Raw genomic sequence first — 15,000 nt, forward strand, 5'->3', positions numbered from 1 at the left:
AGAAGGGAGAAGAAGGAAGACCAGAAGATTAACGAAATTGGGAGCAGCATGGATTCAGAAATAAGAAGATGGAGTTTTCAGGAGGAGGGGGGGAGTGGACTGGGGGGAAGCTCGGGGGACTCACAGGTTTTAGGGGAAAGCACAGCACAAACAAGTAACTCGGGGGGTGAAGAAATGGAGAGGGTTTTAAGTTTAATGACAATAACAGAGACGGGTATGAACACGGGGAGCACAACGACGACAATATATGAGACGGAGATGAACACGGGGAGCACAACGAACATTCCAGAAACGGCGATGAACACGGGGAGCACAACGACGACTACACATGAGACGGAGATGAACATTCCAGAAACGGCGGAGAACACGGGGAGCACAACGAACATTCCAGAATCGGCGATGAACACGGGGAGCACAACGGACGAGGGTGTAAAGAAGAAAAGTTGGCTGGATGAAATGGACTTGGAGGAGATATCGGACTCGGATGATGGGGAAAAGTTTGAAAGAATGAGAGGAGGATACAGGAAGAGGAAAGCAGCGGAGGGGGGGAGAGAAAGGGTGGAAGAGGAAAGAAACTGGATAAAAGGTAGAGGATAATGAAATTATATTTTATAATTTTATTATTTATTAGTATGGTCACAATAATGTCGATAAATGCGAATGGGTTGAGAACAATAGGAAAATTTAATAGAATAGTACACATAAAGAATTCTGATATTTTATGTATTCAAGAGACGCACTGGGATAATATGTGTGTTTTAGAAGTACAGAAAATATGGAGGGATTTTATTTATGTAAACAATGGTAGGGGGAATTCATGTGGGGTTGCAATTTTAATAAGGAAGGATGTAGTAGAAAATGTGAAGAAGATATATAATGATAATAATGGGAGGATTTTAATTTTAGACTTTGAGTATATGAGTAGGGTTTTAGGATTATAAATATTTATGCGCCGAATAATGAAATAGAGAGAAGGAATTTATTTTTAGAATTAGCGAAATGGTGCAAGGGAAACTGTATTTTAGTTGGGGATTTTAATGTAAAAATGGATAGACTAGATATGACAAGGGGAGCTATTTTTAGAAGTGACGTATCTAGGGGGGTTTTAAGGAAGATGATGGTTGAAAACAATTTAATTGATATATGGAGGGAGGAGAATCCTAATAAGAGAGAATTTTCTAGAAGGCAGGTGGTTTTAGGGGAATTGAAACAGACACGGATAGATTTGGTTTTAGTAAATGAAGGGTTAAGGAATTTTATGAAGGATATTAAATATATTTTTACAACTTTTAGTGATCATGCTGGGTTAACATTTTCGGTGGGGTTAGATAAGGAAAGGAAAGGGGGGGAATATGGTGTATGAATGCAGGGTATCTAGGTGATGAGGAATACGGGAAACGACTTAAATCTTTGATAGAAGATGAAATGGAGGATAAGCAAAAAGGGAATGATAAGTGCAAGTGGTGGGAAAATGTTAAAGAAAAAATAAAAGTTTTTAGTATTAGATATGCAAGGAAGAAGAGGAGTAGGATGACAAGAGCAGAAAATTATTTAAGAACAAAATTGAATGAAGAAATGAAGAAATGTGATAGTGATCCTGATTATACTATTGAAAGGTTTTTAGATTTAAAAGCAAAATTGAGCAAATGTGAAATAGAGAAGTGTAAGGGTGCAATTATTAGAAGTAGGGCAAAATATGTTTTAGAAGGGGAGAAATGTACCTCGTTTTTTCTTGGTTTAGAAAAAACTAAACAGACGAAATCATATATTAGTGAGATTGAAAATGTAAAGGGTGAAGTGGTAAATGATTATGTTGAAATATTAGAAACTGTACAGAATTTTTATAAGGATTTATTTAAGAAAGGGGAGGTGGAGGAGGGGTGTGTAAAAGAGATTTTAAGTAGTGTGGATGTGCAAATTGGTGTTGAAGATAAGCAAATGTGTGATAGGAAGATAACAATGGATGAAGTGAAAGATGCAATTAAGGGTTTACAAATAAATAAAAGTCCTGGAGTAGATGGACTAATTGCAGAGTTTTATAAAATGTATGAAAGTATTTTAGCACCTATTTTATTAGAAGTATATCAATATATGGAAGACAATGATACTGTTTCAGATTCCATGGTGACAGGGCTGATATCGATTTTATATAAAAATAAGGGGAGCAAACTGAAACTAGAAAATTATAGGCCAATTAGTTTATTAAACTCAGATTATAAGATTTTAGCTAAGATACTGGCAAATAGGATGAAGATGGTTTTAAATGATATTATAGCACCTACACAAAATTATAGTGTGCCTGGAAGAGATATAGCAGATACCATAACTACACTTAGAGATGTGATAAATAAAATGAATAGTGACAAGATGGGGGGATTGTTTTAAGTATAGATTTTAATAAAGCTTTTGACAGGGTGGAACATGATTTTATGTTTAGGGTACTGGAAAAGTATGGGTTTGGAAATGGTATAATAAGATGGATAAAATTATTATATAGAAAGGCTAAAAGTAGGGTTAAATGTAATGGGGTTTTAACAGATTCTTTTATTCTTGAGAGGTCAGTGAGACAGGGGTGCCCTTTATCAGCTTTATTGTTTGTTTTATCGGTAGAACCCTTAGCGGCATACCTTAAAAAAGATCATTTTATAAATTGTGTAGAGACTCCGCAAGGAGGTTTTAGTTTAATTCATCAATATGCAGACGATACCACAATTACAGTCAGAGATGAGGGAAGTGTTAAAAGGGTGATGGAGTGTTTTAAAGTATATGAGAAAGCCTCAGGAGCTAAAGTGAATATGGAGAAGTCAGTAATAATGTATGTTGGGAAGAATAATGAGGGGACTTTTCCTTTTAAGGTGGTAAATGATTATTTTAAGGTGTTAGGTGTGTTTTTAGGGGTGAAGGAACAAGAAGCTAGGGATCTGACATGGAGTGGGGTTATAAATAAAGTTAGGAAGGTAGTAAATATGTGGAAGGGGAGGGCTTTGAAATTAAAAGGGAAAGTAATTGTTGTAAATTCCTTGCTGATGTCAATTTTTATTCATGTCATGAACGTTTTAGATGTACCAGAATGGGTTTTATCTGAAATGAATACGATTTTAGTTGATTTTTTATGGGATGGGAAAGGAGCGAAAATTTCTTTTAAAACATTGATTGCAGGATATGAGGAGGGGGGTTTGAAGTTGGTGGATTTAAATGTAAGGAAAAAAGCAATTAGAGTTAAAATGGTACGGAAATATTTATATGGTGAACTAGATTATGGATGGAAAAGATTTTTTAAGGAGTATTTGCAGGAGGTTGGGAGGATGGGGGACAATGGTTTATTGATGTGCATGAAAAAGAAATGTTAAGTAATATACCATTGTTTTATAGAGAAGTGTTTGAAGCTTGGGGGAGTTTTTACCAAATATTTATTATGAGTGTACCATTTTAGACAATATTTTAAATCAGCCAATTTTCTTAAATCCCAAGATACAATATAATAATAAGATGTTGTTTTGTAAATATTTTATGAGGGCTGGGATGAGACAGATTGGGGATATTTTATACGAGGTCATTCCAGGGTTTCTTACTGTACAAGCGATTTATGATAATGTTTGTGAAGTAGAAGATGAAATAAGTAAAACTACAATAGAAAATATGTATAAGAGAATTTTAGGGTGTATTCCTGAAGAATGGGTGCTTTTAATAAATACAGAGGTGGTTGAGAGAGCTAAGGGTTTACCGGTTTTATATTATGAAAGTAATGGGGAGAAACATGTTTTATCAGGTTTGAAAGTTAAAAAGATTTATGAAAAATGTATTTTAAGAGAGATAAAAGCTCCTGCTTCAGAAAAAGTGTGGTCTAGGGTATTTGTAAATATAGATGTAAAATCAATATGGAAGAATGTCAATGTCAAATATAATTCTATAGAATGTGAAGATAATGATTTTAAATTGAAACATAATAGGATTTTTACGAACGTGGTTTTACATCAAATAAATAGAGACATTAAAAGAGAATGTGATATTTGTGGTACGGAGGTGGAAAATTTTATGCACTTTTTTATTGAATGTAGTAGATTACAAGGGTTTCATGAGTTTATAAAGGGGCTTTTAGAACAACATTGGGGAGAAGATATTGTAAATGGGGTTGAGTGGAGGAGGTTGTTTCTATTTGGTATAAATGGAAAAAGCAAAGTTTTTAATATTAATTTGATGAATTTTGTTCTTAGCCATGCTAGATACGCTGTAAGACAAAGAAGGAATTTAGGACATTATGAAGGGAAAATTGTGAGTGTGGAGGTTTTATTTAAAAGTATTTTAGAGAAAGATATTGAACTAATATATAAATATGGAGGATGTAATTTTGAAAAACTGTTTGTGTGGGGGAGCACTTTTATCGAAATTGATCAAAATGGAAAACTTGCTTTTAATTATTAATTGGTTTTAGTGGATGATTGTGTTTTTTAATTGGTTTTATTTTCTTTTCTTTTTTGATTTTGTAAAAGGATGAATTGTTCATCCTTTTATTATTATTGTTTGAATATTGTAAATATTATGTGTTTTTTCATAATAAAAGATTTTAAAAAAAAGGTACTCCCGATCTCGTCTGATCTCGGAAGCTAAGCAGGGTCGGGCCTGGTTAGTACTTGGATGGGAGACCGCCTGGGAATACCAGGTGCTGTAAGCATTTTGTCCACGAGGGTGTGCTCTTGCACTATTTCATCAGCAACACTGCCTTGTAGTAAGCATTTAATGATGAATTGACTAAATTTCTGTTTTATCAGACTCACTTTGACTATATATGTTGTAGCAAGAGATTGTTTCTCGCTTACGGCCATATCAGCCTGGGTACGCCCGATCTCGTCTGATCTCGGAAGCTAAGCAGGGTCGGGCCTGGTTAGTACTTCGATGGGAGACTGCCTGGCAATACCAGGTGCTGTAAGCATTTTGTCCACGAGGGTGTGCTCTTGCACTATTTCATCAGCAACACTGCCTTGTAGTAAGCATTTAATGATGAATTTACTAAATTTCTGTTTTATCAGACTCACTTTGACTATATATGTTGTAGCAAGAGATTGTTTCTCGCTTACAGCCATATCAGCCTGGGTACGCCCGATCTCGTCTGATCTCGGAAGCTAAGCAGGGTCGGGCCTGGTTAGTACTTTGATGGGAGACTGCCTGGGAATACCAGGTGCTGTAAGCATTTTGTCCACGAGGGTGTGCTCTTGCACTATTTCATCAGCAACACTGCCTTGTAGTAAGCATTTAATGATGAATAGACTAAATGTCTGTTTTATCAGACTCACTTTGACTATATATGTTGTAGCAAGAGATTGTTTCTCGCTTACGGCCATACCAGCCTGGGTACGCCCGATCTCGTCTGATCTCGGAAGCTAAGCAGGGTCGGGCCTGGTTAGTACTTGGATCGGAGACCGCCTGGGAATACCAGGTGCTGTAAGCATTTTGTCCACGAGGGTGTGCTCTTGCACTATTTCATCAGCAACACTGCCTTGTAGTAAGCATGATGAATTGACTAAATGTCTGTTTTATCAGACTCACTTTGACTATATATGTTGTAGCAAGAGATTGTTTCTCGCTTACGGCCATGTCAGCCTGGGTACGCCCGATCTCGTCTGATCTCGGAAGCTAAGCAGGGTCGGTACTGGTTAGTACTTGGATGGGAGACCGCCTGGGAATACCAGGTGCTGTAAGCATTTTGTCCACGAGGGTGTGCTCTTGCACTATTTCATCAGCAACACTGCCTTGTAGTAAGCATTTAATGATGAATTGACAAAATGTCTGTTTTATCAGACTCACTTTGACTATATATGTTGTAGCAAGAGATTGTTTCTCGCTTACGGCCATATCAGCCTGGGTACGCCCGATCTCATCTGATCTCGGAAGCTAAGCAGGGTCGGGCCTGGTTAGTACTTGGATGGGAGACCGCCTGGGAATACCAGGTGCTGTAAGCATTTTGTCCACGAGGGTGTGCTCTTGCACTATTTCATCTGCAACACTGCCTTGTAGTAAGCATTTAATGATGAATTGACTAAATGCAGCTTCCTGCCTTTTTAATAGGATCAAATTTCCTTGTGTTTTCAATTAGCATCTGCCTTGTATTTATAAGACAAACAAGAATATTGTTGCTGAGTGCAGCTTGTGTGTGCTTTGTGCTCCTTTGCCCTGTTCAAATGATGAAAGGAAATAAAGTTTGTATTTTATCCAACTACCTGTGCTAAAAAGTGATGGGAACAGTGTTTGTAATTTCTTCTACTTTTTCAGTGACACAAAGTTCAAGCTGCTTATCTAATTGGTGAAAATGCAATGTCTGTTTATCACACTCACTTTGACTATATATGTTGTAGCAAGAGATTGTTTCTCGCTTACGGCCATACCAGCCTGGGTACACCCGATCTCGGAAGCTAAGCCGGGTCGGGCCTGGTTAGTACTTGGATGGGAGACCCCATGGGAATACCAGGTGCTGTAAGCATTTTGTCCACGAGGGTGTGCTCTTGCACTATTTCATCAGCAACACTGCCTTGTAGTAAGCATTTAATGATGAATTGACTAAATGTCTGTTTTATCAGACTCACTTTGACTATATATGTTGTAGCAAGAGATTGTTTCTCGCTTACGGCCATGTCAGCCTGGGTACGCCCGATCTCGTCTGATCTCGGAAGCTAAGCAGGGTCGGTACTGGTTAGTACTTGGATGGGAGACCGCCTGGGAATAGCAGGCGCTGTAAGCATTTTGTCCACGAGGGTGTGCTCTTGCACTATTTCATCAGCAACACTGCCTTGTAGTAAGCATTTAATGATGAATTGACTAAATGCAGCTTCCTGCCTTTTTAATAGGATCAAATTTCCTTGTGTTTTCAATTAGCATCTGCCTTGTATTTATAAGACAAACAAGAATATTGTTGCTGAATGCAGCTTGTGTGTGTTTTGTGCTCCTTTGCCCTGTTCAAACGATGAAAGGAAATAAAGTTTGTATTTTATCCAACTACCTGTGCTAAAAAGTGATGGGAACAGTGTTTGTAATTTCTTCTACTTTTTCAGTGACACAAAGTTCAAGCTGCTTATCTAATTGGTGAAAATGCAATGTCTGTTTATCACACTCACTTTGACTATATATGTTGTAGCAAGAGATTGTTTCTCGCATACGGCCATACCAGCCTGGGTACGCCCGATCTCGTCTGATTTCGGAAGCGAAGCAGGGTCGGGCCTGGTTAGTACTTGGATGGGAGACCGCCTGGGAATACCAGGTGCTGTAAGCATTTTGTCCACGAGGGTGTGCTCTTGCACTATTTCATCAGCAACACTGCCTTGTATTAAGCATTTAATGATGAATTGACTAAATGTCTGTTTTATCAGACTCACTTTGACTATATATGTTGTAGCAAGAGATTGTTTCTAGCTTACGGCCATATCAGCCTGGGTACGCCCGATCTCGTCTGATCTCGGAAGCTAAGCAGGGTCGGGCCTGGTTAGTACTTGGATGGGAGACCGCCTGGGAATACCAGGTGCTGTAAGCATTTTGTCCACGAGGGTGTGCTCTTGCACTATTTCATCAGCAACACTGCCTTGTAGTAAGCATTTAATGATGAATTGACTAAATGTCTGTTTTATCAGACTCACTTTGACTATATATGTTGTAGCAAGAGATTGTTTCTCGCTTACGGCCATATCAGCCTGGGTACGCCCGATCTCGTCTGATCTCGGAAGCTAAGCAGGGTCGGGCCTGGTTAGTACTTGGATGCGAGACCGCCTGGGAATACCAGGTGCTGTAAGCATTTTGCCCACGAGGGTGTGCTCTTGCACTATTTCATCAGCAACACTGCCTTGTAGTAAGCATTTAATGATGAATTGACTAAATGTCTGTTTTATCAGACTCACTTTGACTATATATTTTGTAGCAAGAGATTGTTTCTCGCTTACTGCCATATCAGCCTGGGTACGCCCGATCTCGTCTGATCTCCGAAGCTAAGCAGGGTCGGGCCTGGTTAGTACTTGGATGGGAGACAGCCTGGGAATACCAGGTGCTGTAAGCATTTTGTCCACGAGGGTGTGCTCTTGCACTATTTCATCAGCAACACTGCCTTGTTGTAAGCATTTAATGATGAATTGACTAAATGTCTGTTTTATCAGACTCACTTTGACTATATATGTTGTAGCAAGAGATTGTTTCTCTCTTACGGCCATATCAGCCTGGGTACGCCCGATCTCGTCTGATCTCGGAAGCTAAGCAGGGTCGGGCCTGGTTAGTACTTGGATGGGAGACCGCCTGGGAATACCAGGTGCTGTAAGCATTTTGCCCACGAGGGTGTGCTCTTGCACTATTTCATCAGCAACACTGCCTTGTAGTAAGCATTTAATGATGAATTGACTAAATGTCTGTTTTATCAGACTCACTTTGACTATATATGTTGTAGCAAGAGATTGTTTCTCGCTTACGGCCATATCAGCCTGGATACGCCCGATCTCGTCTGATCTCGGAAGCTAAGCAGGGTCGGGCCTGGTTAGTACTTGGATGGGAGACCGCCTGGGAATACCAGGTGCTGTAAGCATTTTGTCCACGAGGGTGTGCTCTTGCACTATTTCATCAGCAACACTGCCTTGTAGTAAGCATTTAATGATGAATTGACTAAATGTCTGTTTTATCAGACTCACTTTGACTATATATGTTGTAGCAAGAGATTGTTTCTCACTTACGGCCATATCTGCCTGGGTACGCCCGATCTCGTCTGATCTCGGAAGCTAAGCAGGGTCGGGCCTGGTTAGTACTTGGATGCGAGACCGCCTGGGAATACCAGGTGCTGTAAGCATTTTGTCCACGAGGGTGTGCTCTTGCACTATTTCATCAGCAACACTGCCTTGTAGTAAGCATTTAATGATGAATTGACTAAATGCAGCTTCCTGCCTTTTTAATAGGATCAAATTTCCGTGTGTTTTCAATTAGCATCTGCCTTGTATTTATAAGACAAACAAGAATATTGTTGCTGAATGCAGCTTGTGTGTGCATTATGCTCCTTTGCCCTGTTCAAATGATGAAAGGAAATAAAGTTTGTATTTTATCCAACTACCTGTGCTAAAAAGTGATGGGAACAGTGTTTATAATTTCTTCTACTTTTTCAGTGACACAAAGTTCAAGCTGCTTATCTAATTGGTGAAAATGCAATGTCTGTTTATCACACTCACTTTGACTATATATGTTGTAGCAAGAGATTGTTTCTCGCTTACGGCCATACCAGCCTGGGGGCGCTAATCCTTGATTGGAGAAGTGACGACAGGTGCCAGTAATTGAGCTGTGAGTGTTTGCTTGAGAGTGTTTGCTCGAGAGCTATTTTCGTTTCTTTTTTGGATTTTGCAATATAATTTATTGTTTTTTCATTTGGATAGTTTTTAGTTTTGTTTAGTTTTCCCCCCTGCAGTTTTGCTGCCTGGGGGAGGTTTTTTTCGCTTTCATTTTTGATTCACAATGATGGACAACATGGCAACGACAAACGGAACGGACAAAGACAACGAAAATGCGCAACGGAAGGAAAACGAAAAAGGAGGAATGAAATATGGAAAAGAATACACGGTGGCAATTGAGTTGGTGGGAGAAGAAAAGGTGACGACGATGGAATTACTACGAGCAATTAAGGAGACGTGTGGAGAGGTGGTGGGATGCCGAATGAAAGGAGATAAGAAATATGAAATTACGATGAGAAACGGAAAAGGTAAAGAACGGATAATGGACGGTATACGGATAAAGGACAACAAGATACTGGCGAGAGATGTGAATATTAATGATTTGGTGGTGTCTTTTATGAATCTACCGGTATATATAGAAGATAAAGTGATACTGGACAAGTTGAGAAGCTGGGGAGTAACGGCCGTATCGGAGATAAGGAGGAGAGTTTGGCCTGGAACGGAGGTGGTTGACGGAACAAGGTTCTGTAAAGTTAAATTTACGGAAAAAGTCACATCATTGCCATATTCCACAAAAATTGAGACGCTGGAAGGAGCTGAATACTTCAGGGTGATCCATGACAAGCAGGTCAGAGTTTGTCGATTGTGCATACAACCTGGGCACATAGTTAAAGATTGCCCTGAATTCAAGTGTTTCAAGTGCGGCAATCAAGGCCATTATGCGAGAGAGTGTGTCGGAGAGAAGGAAAGGAATGTTTGTGGTAGATGCAGAAAGAGATTGGCGGAATGCAACTGTGGAGAAGTTATGACTGAAGAGGGGAGTCAAGTACTATTCGAGGAAGCAGTTGTATTGTCGGAAGAAGGAGAAGAAGATGGAGGAGATGATGTGGTGGAAGGTGGAGAGACGGAGGAAGGAAGAAGGGAGAAGAAGGAAGACCAGAAGATTAACGAAATTGGGAGCAGCATGGATTCAGAAATAAGAAGATGGAGTTTTCAGGAGGAGGGGGGGAGTGGACTGGGGGGAAGCTCGGGGGACTCACAGGTTTTAGGGGAAAGCACAGCACAAACAAGTAACTCGGGGGGTGAAGAAATGGAGAGGGTTTTAAGTTTAATGACAATAACAGAGACGGGTATGAACACGGGGAGCACAACGACGACAATATATGAGACGGAGATGAACACGGGGAGCACAACGAACATTCCAGAAACGGCGATGAACACGGGGAGCACAACGACGACTACACATGAGACGGAGATGAACATTCCAGAAACGGCGGAGAACACGGGGAGCACAACGGACGAGGGTGTAAAGAAGAAAAGTTGGCTGGATGAAATGGACTTGGAGGAGATATCGGACTCGGATGATGGGGAAAAGTTTGAAAGAATGAGAGGAGGATACAGGAAGAGGAAAGCAGCGGAGGGGGGGAGAGAAAGGGTGGAAGAGGAAAGAAACTGGATAAAAGGTAGAGGATAATGAAATTATATTTTATAATTTTATTATTTATTAGTATGGTAACAATAATGTCGATAAATGCGAATGGGTTGAGAACAATAGGAAAATTTAATAGAATAGTACACATAAAGAATTCTGATATTTTATGTATTCAAGAGACGCACTGGGATAATATGTGTGTTTTAGAAATTCAGAAAATATGGAGGGATTTTATTTATGTAAACAATGGTAGGGGGAATTCATGTGGGGTTGCAATTTTAATAAGGAAGGATGTAGTAGAAAATGTGAAGAAGATATATAATGATAATAATGGGAGGATTTTAATTTTAGATTTTGAATATATGAGTAGGGTTTTTAGGATTATAAATATTTATGCGCCGAATAATGAAACAGAGAGAAGGAATTTATTTTTAGAATTAGCGAAATGGTGCAAGGGAAACTGTATTTTAGTTGGGGATTTTAATGTAAAAATGGATAGACTAGATATGACAAGGGGAGCTATTTTTAGAAGTGATGTATCTAGGGGGGTTTTAAGGAAAATGATGGTTGAAAACAATTTAATTGATATATGGAGGGAGGAGAATCCGAATAAGAGAGAATTTTCTAGAAGGCAGGTGGTTTTAGGGGAATTGAAACAGACACGGATAGATTTGGTTTTAGTAAATGAAGGGTTAAGGAATTTTATGAAGGATATTAAATATATTTTTACAACTTTTAGTGATCATGCTGGGTTAACATTTTCGGTGGGGTTAGATAAGGAAAGGAAAGGGGGGGAATATGGTGTATGAATGCAGGGTATCTAGGTGATGAGGAATACGGGAAACAACTTAAATCTTTGATAGAAGATGAAATGGAGGATAAGCAAAAAGGGAATGATAAGTGCAAGTGGTGGGAAAATGTTAAGGAAAAAATAAAAGTTTTTAGTATTAGATATGCAAGGAAGAAGAGGAGTAGGATGATAAGAGCAGAAAATTATTTAAGAACAAAATTGAATGAAGAAATGAAGAAATGTGATAGTGATCCTGATTATACTATTGAAAGGTTTTTAGATTTAAAAGCAAAATTGAGCAAATGTGAAATAGAGAAGTGTAAGGGTGCAATTATTAGAAGTAGGGCAAAATATGTTTTAGAAGGGGAGAAATGTACCTCGTTTTTCTTGGTTTAGAAAAAACTAAACAGACGAAATCATATATTAGTGAGATTGAAAATGTAAAGGGTGAAGTGGTAAATGATTATGTTGAAATATTAGAAACTGTACAGAATTTTTATAAGGATTTATTTAAGAAAGGGGAGGTGGATGAGGGGTGTGTAAAAGAGATTTTAAGTAGTGTGGATGTGCAAATTGGTGTTGAAGATAAGCAAATGTGTGATAGGAAGATAACAATGGATGAAGTGAAAGATGCAATTAAGGGTTTACAAATAAATAAAAGTCCTGGAGTAGATGGACTAATTGCAGAGTTTTATAAAATGTATGAAAGTATTTTAGCACCTATTTTATTAGAAGTATATCAATATATGGAAGACAATGATACTGTTTCAGATTCCATGGTGACAGGGCTGATATCGATTTTATATAAAAATAAGGGGGAGCAAACTGAAACTAGAAAATTATAGGCCAATTAGTTTATTAAACTCAGATTATAAGATTTTAGCTAAGATACTGGCAAATAGGATGAAGATGGTTTTAAATGATATTATAGCACCTACACAAAATTATAGTGTGCCTGGAAGAGATATAGCAGATACCATAACTACACTTAGAGATGTGATAAATAAAATGAATAGTGACAAGATGGGGGGATTGTTTTAAGTATAGATTTTAATAAAGCTTTTGACAGGGTGGAACATGATTTTATGTTTAGGGTACTGGAAAAGTATGGGTTTGGAAATGGTATAATAAGATGGATAAAATTATTATATAGAAAGGCTAAAAGTAGGGTTAAATGTAATGGGGTTTTAACAGATTCTTTTATTCTTGAGAGGTCAGTGAGACAGGGGTGCCCTTTATCAGCTTTATTGTTTGTTTTATCGGTAGAACCCTTAGCGGCATACCTTAAAAAGATCATTTTATAAATTGTGTAGAGACTCCGCAAGGAGGTTTTAGTTTAATTCATCAATATGCAGACGATACCACAATTACAGTCAGAGATGAGGGAAGTGTTAAAAGGGTGATGGAGTGTTTTAAAGTATATGAGAAAGCCTCAGGAGCTAAAGTGAATATGGAGAAGTCAGTAATAATGTATGTTGGGAAGAATAATGAGGGGACTTTTCCTTTTAAGGTGGTAAATGATTATTTTAAGGTGTTAGGTGTGTTTTTAGGGGTGAAGGAACAAGAAGCTAGGGATCTGACATGGAGTGGGGTTATAAATAAAGTTAGGAAGGTAGTAAATATGTGGAGGGGGAGGGCTTTGAAATTAAAAGGGAAAGTAATTGTTGTAAATTCCTTGCTGATGTCAATTTTTATTCATGTCATGAACGTTTTAGATGTACCAGAATGGGTTTTATCTGAAATGAATACGATTTTAGTTGATTTTTTATGGGATGGGAAAGGAGCGAAAATTTCTTTTAAAACATTGATTGCAGGATATGAGGAGGGGGGGTTTGAAGTTGGTGGATTTAAATGTAAGGAAAAAAGCAATTAGAGTTAAAATGGTACGGAAATATTTATATGGTGAACTAGATTATGGATGGAAAAGATTTTTTAAGGAGTATTTGCAGGAGGTTGGGAGGATGGGGGACAATGGTTTATTGATGTGCATGAAAAAAGAAATGTTAAGTAATATACCATTGTTTTATAGAGAAGTGTTTGAAGCTTGGGGGGAGTTTTTACCAAATATTTATTATGAGTGTACCATTTTAGACAATATTTTAAATCAGCCAATTTTCTTAAATCCCAAGATACAATATAATAATAAGATGTTGTTTTGTAAATATTTTATGAGGGCTGGGATGAGACAGATTGGGGATATTTTATACGAGGTCATTCCAGGGTTTCTTACTGTACAAGCGATTTATGATAATGTTTGTGAAGTAGAAGATGAAATAAGTAAAACTACAATAGAAAATATGTATAAGAGAATTTTAGGGTGTATTCCTGAAGAATGGGTGCTTTTAATAAATACAGAGGTGGTTGAGAGAGCTAAGGGTTTACCGGTTTTATATTATGAAAGTAATGGGGAGAAACATGTTTTATCAGGTTTGAAAGTTAAAAAGATTTATGAAAAATGTATTTTAAGAGAGATAAAAGCTCCTGCTTCAGAAAAAGTGTGGTCTAGGGTATTTGTAAATATAGATGTAAAATCAATATGGAAGAATGTCAATGTCAAATATAATTCTATAGAATGTGAAGATAATGATTTTAAATTGAAACATAATAGGATTTTTACGAACGTGGTTTTACATCAAATAAATAGAGACATTAAAAGAGAATGTGATATTTGTGGTACAGAGGTGGAAAATTTTATGCACTTTTTTATTGAATGTAGTAGATTACAAGGGTTTCATGAGTTTATAAAGGGGCTTTTAGAACAACATTGGGGAGAAGATATTGTAAATGGGGTTGAGTGGAGGAGGTTGTTTCTATTTGGTATAAATGGAAAAAGCAAAGTTTTTAATATTAATTTGATGAATTTTGTTCTTAGCCATGCTAGATACGCTGTAAGACAAAGAAGGAATTTAGGACATTATGAAGGGAAAATTGTGAGTGTGGAGGTTTTATTTAAAAGTATTTTAGAGAAAGATATTGAACTAATATATAAATATGGAGGATGTAATTTTGAAAAACTGTTTGTGTGGGGGAGCACTTCTATCGAAATTGATCAAAATGGAAAACTTGCTTTTAATTATTAATTGGTTTTAGTGGATGATTGTGTTTTTTAATTGGTTTTATTTTCTTTTCTTTTTTGGTTTTGTAAAAGGATGAATTGTTCATCCTTTTTATTATTATTGTTTGAATATTGTAAATATTATGTGTTTTTTTCATAATAAAAGATAAAAAAATAAAAAAAATAATAAAAAAAGGTACGCCCGATCTCGTCTGATCTCGGAAGCTAAGCAGGGTCGGGCCTGGTTAGTACTTGGATGGGAGACCGCCTGGGAATACCAGGTGCTGTAAGCATTTTGTCCACGAGGGTGTGCTCTTGCACTATT

The 15,000-nt window shown here is 37.7% G+C and overlaps 8 non-coding genes and 6 pseudogenes across 8 annotated transcripts; all 14 read left to right on the plus strand.

The window, feature by feature from the left end:
* Positions 1-4,811: 4,811 nt before the first annotated feature.
* Positions 4,812-4,930, plus strand: LOC123738167 (uncharacterized; annotated as a pseudogene).
* A 139-nt stretch (positions 4,931-5,069) lies between these two features.
* LOC123738084 (5S ribosomal RNA) lies at positions 5,070-5,188 on the plus strand. Its single transcript, XR_006767377.1, has one exon. It is a non-coding gene; the product is annotated as a 5S ribosomal RNA (ribosomal RNA).
* A 139-nt stretch (positions 5,189-5,327) lies between these two features.
* LOC123738081 (5S ribosomal RNA) lies at positions 5,328-5,446 on the plus strand. Its single transcript, XR_006767374.1, has one exon. It is a non-coding gene; the product is annotated as a 5S ribosomal RNA (ribosomal RNA).
* Positions 5,447-5,580: 134 nt separating this feature from the next.
* LOC123738180 (uncharacterized) lies at positions 5,581-5,699 on the plus strand (annotated as a pseudogene).
* A 139-nt stretch (positions 5,700-5,838) lies between these two features.
* On the plus strand, positions 5,839-5,957 carry LOC123738231 (5S ribosomal RNA). Its single transcript, XR_006767448.1, has one exon. It is a non-coding gene; the product is annotated as a 5S ribosomal RNA (ribosomal RNA).
* A 409-nt stretch (positions 5,958-6,366) lies between these two features.
* LOC123738205 (uncharacterized) lies at positions 6,367-6,475 on the plus strand (annotated as a pseudogene).
* Positions 6,476-6,614: 139 nt separating this feature from the next.
* Positions 6,615-6,733, plus strand: LOC123738207 (uncharacterized; annotated as a pseudogene).
* A 409-nt stretch (positions 6,734-7,142) lies between these two features.
* On the plus strand, positions 7,143-7,261 carry LOC123738101 (5S ribosomal RNA). Its single transcript, XR_006767393.1, has one exon. It is a non-coding gene; the product is annotated as a 5S ribosomal RNA (ribosomal RNA).
* A 139-nt stretch (positions 7,262-7,400) lies between these two features.
* Positions 7,401-7,519, plus strand: LOC123738244 (5S ribosomal RNA). The gene has a single exon (XR_006767461.1). It is a non-coding gene; the product is annotated as a 5S ribosomal RNA (ribosomal RNA).
* Positions 7,520-7,658: 139 nt separating this feature from the next.
* LOC123738113 (5S ribosomal RNA) lies at positions 7,659-7,777 on the plus strand. The gene has a single exon (XR_006767405.1). It is a non-coding gene; the product is annotated as a 5S ribosomal RNA (ribosomal RNA).
* Positions 7,778-7,916: 139 nt separating this feature from the next.
* LOC123738201 (uncharacterized) lies at positions 7,917-8,035 on the plus strand (annotated as a pseudogene).
* A 139-nt stretch (positions 8,036-8,174) lies between these two features.
* LOC123738044 (5S ribosomal RNA) lies at positions 8,175-8,293 on the plus strand. The gene has a single exon (XR_006767337.1). It is a non-coding gene; the product is annotated as a 5S ribosomal RNA (ribosomal RNA).
* A 139-nt stretch (positions 8,294-8,432) lies between these two features.
* LOC123738229 (5S ribosomal RNA) lies at positions 8,433-8,551 on the plus strand. The gene has a single exon (XR_006767446.1). It is a non-coding gene; the product is annotated as a 5S ribosomal RNA (ribosomal RNA).
* A 139-nt stretch (positions 8,552-8,690) lies between these two features.
* Positions 8,691-8,809, plus strand: LOC123738165 (uncharacterized; annotated as a pseudogene).
* Positions 8,810-15,000: the final 6,191 nt, after the last annotated feature.

The sequence above is a fragment of the Salmo salar genome, unplaced genomic scaffold (genome assembly GCF_905237065.1).
Source record: "Salmo salar unplaced genomic scaffold, Ssal_v3.1, whole genome shotgun sequence".
Classification (NCBI taxonomy): domain Eukaryota; kingdom Metazoa; phylum Chordata; class Actinopteri; order Salmoniformes; family Salmonidae; genus Salmo; species Salmo salar.